This window comes from Pyxicephalus adspersus, chromosome 4 (assembly GCF_032062135.1).
Source record: "Pyxicephalus adspersus chromosome 4, UCB_Pads_2.0, whole genome shotgun sequence".
Classification (NCBI taxonomy): domain Eukaryota; kingdom Metazoa; phylum Chordata; class Amphibia; order Anura; family Pyxicephalidae; genus Pyxicephalus; species Pyxicephalus adspersus.
In genome coordinates this window covers 73,872,201-73,880,671 of record NC_092861.1, presented here as the reverse complement: position 1 = coordinate 73,880,671, position 8,471 = coordinate 73,872,201, and the positions used below count along the sequence as shown (strand labels likewise).

Below are 8,471 nucleotides of genomic sequence, written 5' to 3'. Positions count from 1 at the left end.
TTTGTAAATATGCCCATGTTCGTTAACTATATTTGCAGCTTTTGTTTTATGAACATTCAGTTCTTCATACCACTGTTGTGCACATTCAGGAACCGAATGCAGAGCTTAGATATGAGGTTTAAATATTAGTAGTGGAGGATGTAACAAAGAGGGTTATTAATATCTGATGGCAGCCACACAGGACAAATAGGAAAACAAATTCAACTGAAAGAAGCCCAGCTTCCCAGGTAAAAAGTTACCTTCTGTTCAGGTGGTATCAGCTAGCAATATTCTGACTGGTGTAGTTTTAATTGGATCTGTGGTCAGGCTTTGAACTTTATGTATTTTTAACAAGCACTAAATGTGCTTTAAAACATTTTTTTTTTACCAAACTTAGTAGCTGCTGACATTATAGAGCAGCCCCTTTTATTTCCACCAAACAGGATGAACTAATTTCCTACAAAAACTTCAATACTAATAGTAGACCCTCCTCTAGAGCTCGGTCCACCAACACTGTTGCCATTGCATGCTTGTCCAATCAAGAGTTTGACTTTTTGTTTTGGTGACCTGGATCTTTATGCACTGAATTATCTTTTAGATGATTTTCATTGTGTTTGTTTTTAAGTATTGTGTTCACCTATTCATTCTGTATCAATTGATGTCTTTGTGGAATGATTTAAGAATGTCAGGGTGCACTTTAAGTGCGAATCTATTTTCAATGTATAGGAAGGACATCAACTGCTAAAGCTTAGCTGTCTTGTCTCCTGCCAAGAAATATCAATATATAGATCTGTTTAGGGGCACCTTGCTGTCTTTACGTTTCTTAATCTTGCACATAACACCATATAATTCTTTTAACTGTTACATATTTCACAAAGCAAAACTGTGTGTTTCATTTCAATAACATTCACCAATTTTTTAGTGAGCAAAATGTTTGATTGCTTACCATGGAAGAGCTACTGCACTCATTCTTAATCAAGCATATTAAGTTCACTTAGATATTTTGCAAATAAGGATTTTCAGCCTAAAATTCTCATTTAAATTGTCATTGATACTTTTATAAATTCAGAGTGGTAATTGAAAATCTCTGGTGAATGTAGGCAGACAAATGTGTCTAGATTATTGATATCAAATCCTCATAGTATAAATAGTCTTGTGTGTACATTCTGTAATATAAAAATCTTAAAACTTTGTCAGAGAATTTCCTTCTACTAGCTAGATTTTTCTATTTGATACACACAGCAAGAGCTATTTTTACATACTCTTGTTACAATGTGATAGAAAATTCTTGCTGTAACTGCCTGTATATGAGCAATGACAGCCATTAACCTAGAAATATTTCTTAGACAAATCAAGACGGATGTAGTGTAAAGATTAAGATTATATAATACTAGACACTTAGAAAACCAAACATTAATGTGCAAAGATCAGCTATAGTAGAATGTGTGAATCCCTATAGCAGTCAATGTGAAATAGGTAGAGGACACTTCATTTTATTGCTATGGCAACTGCTAAGCTAGCTTTTCACTACCTTGTCCCCGTGTAACAGTATATTACTAGAGTATTTGCACAAACCTCTGTTTCATAATGGCTGCCTTTGGTCTCTGAACACTTACTGATCTCTGCCCTATACACGAAGGGGTACATATTCATCATCATGAGTGTGGAGGCATATGTTGCTGTAGATATCTTTCTTAACAAACATTTTTTTTTTCCTTTTTGGGTAGAGTAGGGAGGGTTAAAACAGCTGTCATTTGTTATGCCATCTGTGTCTCATGAAGGATTTACCTTCATTGCCTGTCTTGTTGACAAAAAAATAAGTGAGAGGATATATGTCATAAATAATGGGAGGAACAATTGACTCTCCTTATTACTTTTCTGGTGCCAAATCAGAATTTCTAATTTACCTTCTTTTTATTTCTAGTGGCGTTGGTGATCATGACATATTGGAGAGTAAATCTCCCCAAAAGGACAGTAACAGAAACTTTCATCCCCCCACCACTTTAACCAAAGCTAAAAAAAATCTTTTAGTTATACTTTAGAAATTTAAAGAAAGGTACAGTGCAGACACTTCCACCAGAGTGCATTCTTTCCTTTGTCTTAATTCGGTTGCCCGTGGGCTCAAATGAAGAATGCAGACTGCTAAGTCTATTGTCAGGCCTGTGGATATGAGGTTCTGTGCACTCCTTGTATTGTAGCTGTAGGCATTGCCAGGTGAAATGTTTTTATGGTAGCTATAATTATAACCATGCGGCAGAAAAAATTTGAAAAATGGTATATATTTTTTTTATTATTTTTAATATTCAGCAATGCCTTTCAGTTGTCATGTAATTTTGTTTTTCTTTGTAATTGGTTGTGAGCTGTGCATGTCTTCTAGTTGGTGTAATGAGTAAATTTAGAGCAATTAGCATTTTAGTTGATAAGTCCATGAGGATAACTGCAGGCAGTTGTGCCGCTGTTATGGTGCTAATTGGATGCTGCAGACCAGAGCATTGCTTAGGCTTTGTGAATATGAATGGGAAGGTGAAGATAATGGGCATGTCAGCTGTGCTACTATAATCAGGCAACAGTGCGCTGCAGGCAGTCATGTTATGAATATTTTCCATACTTTCAGTTTTCCACTAGCATTTACAGCTACATAATGATGCAGAGATTTTTTGGTGTTCTATATTGGCCCTGTAAAGCAACATGATTCACTATTAAGATGCATTTTCACATGCTGTGATGATGATTACATACAATGCTAGGCATGAGATATGGAGCCCCCCAAGCTAAAGAAGCATTTCATGAGCTGCCTCTTACATATGAAGGTATTCACATCTGCCCTTATATCCTTTTCTTACTGTTTACAGAACATGGGTTAAGCTACGTACACACTTCCAATTTTTATCGTTCAAAACGAACGACGAACGATCGATTGGGCAAAAAATCGTTCGTAAAAAAGTAACCAACGACGCCGACGAACGAGGAAAGTCGTTGTAAACGAACGACCGAACTGGCGGATCGGATTGGACGACGATCGTTGAACATCGTTCGTGTGTACGGTCGTTCGTTGATCGTCCATGATATGAGCATGCGTAATGAACGAACGGTCGTTCACTTTCCTGTCGTGCACATACTTCCTCTATCGCTCAAACGATCGTATCTATTGTGTGTACAATATCTACGAACGATCGTGTCGTTATCTCTATGTGCAGGATCGGTGCTATACGATCGTTCGTAGATATCGTGCAGGATCGTTCGTCGTTCGTTTTCCAACGATAATAATTGGAAGTGTGTACGTAGCTTAAGTCTGCTCCTAAGCTGCTACACTGTTAGTAGTATAATATCTGTATTATCAGCTGTATTATCTGTATTATCTGATTGCTGTATTATCAGCAATCCTAGAACAAACTGCTTGAATAGTTTAAAATACCGTCTAGTTTGGTATTGCACACCCCTTAAACCACTTCATCACCTTAACACTTAACCCAGTGCTTCCCAACCAGGGTTCCACCAGAGGTTGCTAGCAGTTTCTTGAACAATGAACAATCTGTGCCTCAGGTTAGTTAACTGACACCAATGGTCCATTTGGCTATTTGTAAGGGTGGCATTCTTCCCACTATCAAGCAATGTAAGAGCTATTCCTTCCAACAACCACCACAGTAATGTACTGTGAGTTGTGTATATAAATATCGCAGGGTTCCCCAAAACCCTAAAATTATTTCAGGGGTTCCCCCATGATAAAAAGGTTGGGAAAGGCTGATTAAAACAGTACATATTGTCAACCTTGCAGGAATAAACCTACAACGGCAAGAATGTGGGAAAAGTTTAGGCAAATTGAACAAACTTAATACAAAATAGACTACAGGCCCTCAGGGGTCTTGAAGTGAGCCGCGGGGTCCCCAACTTGCATGCTCAATTTAGGGCCCCTGAGCACCTATGGTCTCAAAATCGCACCCCTTAAGTGAGAAAAGATCCCTGTATGTTTTTCATGTTATTTGACCCCCATAGTTTGAATCCCCCACCCCAGTACAACACACAGTTTTTGAGTTAAGAGGAATGTAACACATGGAGTTTTCAGGTACCATGATTTTGTGCTACTGACATCACTGCACACACTCACTGTTTAGAGTAGCAGAAATCTGACTGGAATCACAGAGCAGGCACAGATGACCAATGATGTCATTGCACTTATCCACTTCAAGGACAGCATGATCTGATAGGACTCAGTATGACAGCCCTGGTGCCTATAGTTTAAAACAAAAAGTTAATTTTTTTTCCGTCTTTTTTTCCCAACTCTAAGGCTACATGCGCATTAATTATCTTTCATGATCCTTTGCGATGACAAATGACAGTACAATGCATGAACGAGTGCTGTACATACAGCAACGTTCTGCTCTATGAACGGGGGAGGAGGAGAGCGAAAGAGCGGCACCCCACTGTGCTCTCTCCCCTTCACTTCCATTACAAACGTTTGTCCTCCGTGGATCCGCCAGGACAGTCGTTTTGATGATGAGCACTGTACACATTCAAGATTCTTGTCCGATATCAACCCTGAGCCGATTATCGGAGGGAAACCATTGCATCTGTGTACCTAGCTTAAGTGTCACTTTAAAGATGTGTGCATAAGGTCTATGAACTCCCTCTCAATGGTATACATATATAGACAAGGAGGTTTAATCATCTGCTTATAGAAAGTATATTTATCACTGGTAAGTGTCTTCTAAATTGTGATATCAACCAATTAGAGATGGTAAGTGAAACCTAGAAAATGTGACTTTTCTGCTTTCACATGCGCAAAACTGTGCCCATAAAACTGCAATTTGCCGAATTTGATTGGCTCAGTTTTGAAGCCAATGTGACTTTAATGTCACAATTTCTGCATCTTATTGATCATCTTTATCATCTCTGTACACTTTTACAAAGAAAACTAATATTTATATATTCTGAAGCTTTGAAAACATTTACAGCTAAAGCAGCTGTACAAAAACTGTGGTATTGGACACTTAATATGACTGTTCTGTATTGCTCTGTTTTATCTGTCATATTAAGACACACTATGACATGCTATTGACTCATAATAAAAATCTCTCATGTCATTTGTTTAGTAGTCAAGACCCTGCCCACATAAGTGCAGTCAAATGTATGTAAAAATGATGAGACCTGTGCCATTAGGGTCTATATACACGGTTTTCCCTTACTCATTTCTATCCCAAGCAGAATTTAATGTCTTGAAAGCAGTTCTTTGTTGGGATTTGACAAAAAATGCATTTGCCAAAGACACAAATAGCATTGTGTACCAATGCATCAAATCTCGATATATGTGCATTTTAAACCAGGACTTTGTAAATGCATGAGAAAAATGCTTAAAAATGTCTGCATTTAAAAGACATATCCTCCCTCCCAGCTATTATGTGTGTATCAGGGCTTGTTTGGTGTCATGGTCAAATGCAGGAATTTGTGTTTTGTTTAGTTGCTGCTGCCCATGCAAGGAACTTGATATATGTTCTTCAAGGGCTGTTGTTTTGATTCAGCAGATGAAAGGAGGACAGTCCGTGACCTTGGAGTACTATGAGGCAGCAGTTTACAGACCTACTTTCTGACAGCATTAAAGCGGATGGTGTTCAGGAAGTCTGCTACCTTGTATGTACATCCTGCTGTTGTGGGGATTTTTTCACTTCATGTTTTCCTCCACAGCTTTGTAGACTATAGATTGTTGCTAAGTTACCATCAATGGAGATCTGCATGAGCGCAGAGCCTTTTCTTGTCATACAGAAGATATAAGCTGTTAATACTTGACTGTTTGATATCAGTTGACTGTAGGGTCATTCACAATACTTATATCTAGGTGGTAAATATAAAACAATAGAACTGGATTGCTCAACATAAAAAATAAAATGTGTGTGTAATCTAGTAAGTGTATTTTTCACTACATTTAGCCATCTATTTTGTGGTGGTTGAACTACGATATGGAGATTATGATGTGTTGAGTTTTATTGTTTTGAATTGTTATTTTAACTCTTATGAAGGCCACATTTGCAGTCTCAGAATTCATCTGCAGTGCCACCTGCTGGATATTGTTAGACTTTAATCTGTTACATTGTTGCATCGGTTGTAAAATGGTCCTTGGAAGAACATGGACACTATGATATACAACACAGGAGGGCTTGAACTCAAAGATGCTCCTTTTAACTTTGGTCTGCTTCAGTTATTATTTGGTTGAAGTAAAAAAAAATAAAAAAAAAAAAGCAAAATGATTTTTGGTTTTGCTTATCATGTTGTTTTTTCCTTCACTGTATTTAAAGAGGAACTAAACTCAAAAGTTCCCCAAAACAAAAAAACAATCACTTGCCTTTAATCCCACAGGGCTGTCTATCGGTCCAGAGGTCTCTTACATCCGGTCCCTCGCGGTCCCGGCATCCATCTTTGTGCCTGTGCTCTGGGTGCCGCCATCCTCAATTTTTTTTTTCTTCCTGGTTCTACCTACATCGCCTGACCCAGGCGCGAGATCGGGTGACGTAGGTTGGGAAAAGAATTGCCAGTCTCACTGCATGTGTGAGATCGGCATTTTTTCCTCCTTTTTCCGAAAAGGCTCCTTCTGCACATGCCCGGGAATCTCAAGGAGCACCCAAGAGCCTCCTGGGATGCGTGACGTAGCTATCCCAGAAGGCTAGCGCTCCTGATCGCCTAGGCTATCAAGAATTAGTGGGGCGGTGCTGCACCCTTTTTTTTTTTTTTAAAAAACAAAAAGGGTGTCGCACTGAAAAAAAACCAGAATTTTTTTCTTGTCTACCCTTTTATGTAAAGTGAAAATTGTGAGTTTAGGTAGGCTTTAAATATTTTTCCATAATATGTTTTCCTATGTATGTATGACAAAGCCAATATTAAGCCAATATGCTACCTGCATGTAAATAGTGTAAAAATGCTGATTTATAAATAATACTTTTTACTTACACTTGTCATTTCCATATCCAAAGGATACGCTTGTAGATTTTTCTGTCACCTCTTTGAAGTCTGCTATGTGGCATCTTTTACTATCTATCTTCTTTCTCGCGCCATAGGCAATAACACTAATTGAAGAAAGGTTTTACCTTTTCAATATTCTGAATATGAGTGGGATGCAGAGACAATGCAGACAGCAATTACATTGACAATACCATACATGTGCCTCACTTAATTTTTAAGGTATGTGCGCAGAAATTTTCATTACAGTTAAGGTTTCAATATTCAAATTAACACCGTATACCTTTCTTGGTAACTTTACCAGTGGTTTCAGAACTGACCATACTCACCCATCAAAATTAAAGCAATATTGAGATAAACTGTACATTATTTTTGAACAATATATTGTTTTGTTTGTTAGATTATTAAGAGGCTTACAAACAATAACTATAGCCCAAATACAAGCAGGCCTGTGATCCTGGAAGCTTTCTAGTTCTGTGCTACAGAAATAGTCACATCAGTTATAACCTCAACAGGACCCAGTAGAGGAAGGGACACCATGCTTTATACTCTTGCACCTGTTATTCTTGATTGCTATTTCCTCCATCATATTGGTGCTTCATACATACAGAACATAGTGCTGTGGCTCTCTTTTCTCTAGCATGGGAGATTACTGTATCCTAATCTATTGCTATTTGAAACCTTTGGTTCTTTAAATTTAACCTTTCCTGAAAGAATCTGAAAAACTGAATCTGTCATTTTTGAGATTTCCTACAGCAAATGCTAGCTGGCTGGCTGTCCTGCTGAACTCCGTGTTCGGATAACCTGGAACTAACATGCAGATTGTGTGTTTTCACATTTCTTTGTCTACTCTGATCTGCATTCTTATTCCAGGTTGGTGACTCCAAAGACTTTTGCAGCCAATAGGTCAGCATAGTAGGCAGGATCTTTTTAGAAGGTCAGCAGTGATTTCCTAATGTTTCATTTAGCAAAGGCTAAGAATTCCTTATCACTGTTCTACTCAAATAGGTCTACTCAAATAGGAGGTCATATTTTTGCAAAGTGTAAGTAAGGTGTTTTCATTTGATACTGAAAAACATCACTGAATAACTATCTAAAATTGTGCTTGTGTGGGGTCCGTCACCTATATCATAACAGAACTTTTTTTTTTCTTGTCTTCATAAACCTGAACATAAACCACCACTGCAAGTCTACGTGTTTTGTCCAATTCTATATTCGGTGCCGTACCACATCACTGTTAAAAGAGTGTTTATTTTAAAATCCTACCTTGGTTATGCTCAGTTCTCTGTAAGATTGATAGATTTTTCAGAGCACACATGTGGTTGGGGGCTTCCGGTGTGGGAAAGGGAGTGGTGCACAGAAAGATGCATGTGTTTTTATTCACTTATAACTTTCAATGCTGGCTTCTTAGATGAAGATCAAGAGCTGGCATATTACATGCTATCTGTATGACCCCAAAGCTTCCTGTATACAGGTGGGCGGCATAATCATACCTTCTGTCTCTTGCATAAATCTGCCTCAGAGTTTTGTTGTGCACACCAATATTT

At 38.1% G+C, this 8,471-nt stretch overlaps 1 protein-coding gene and 1 long non-coding RNA gene across 3 annotated transcripts in view; one reads left to right on the top strand and one right to left on the bottom strand.

Annotated features, from left to right (window-relative positions):
- The window catches only part of LOC140328799 (uncharacterized), a 22,320-nt gene extending 15,212 nt beyond the window's left edge, over positions 1-7,108 (bottom strand). Inside the window, exon 1 of the long non-coding RNA XR_011920353.1 lies at positions 6,916-7,108. This is a non-coding gene — a long non-coding RNA (uncharacterized lncRNA). The remainder of the gene's footprint in view (positions 1-6,915) is intronic.
- Positions 1-8,471, top strand: part of BACH2 (BTB domain and CNC homolog 2) — a 164,671-nt gene that overhangs the window by 57,055 nt on the left and 99,145 nt on the right. The gene's annotated exons all lie outside the window — the stretch shown is intronic.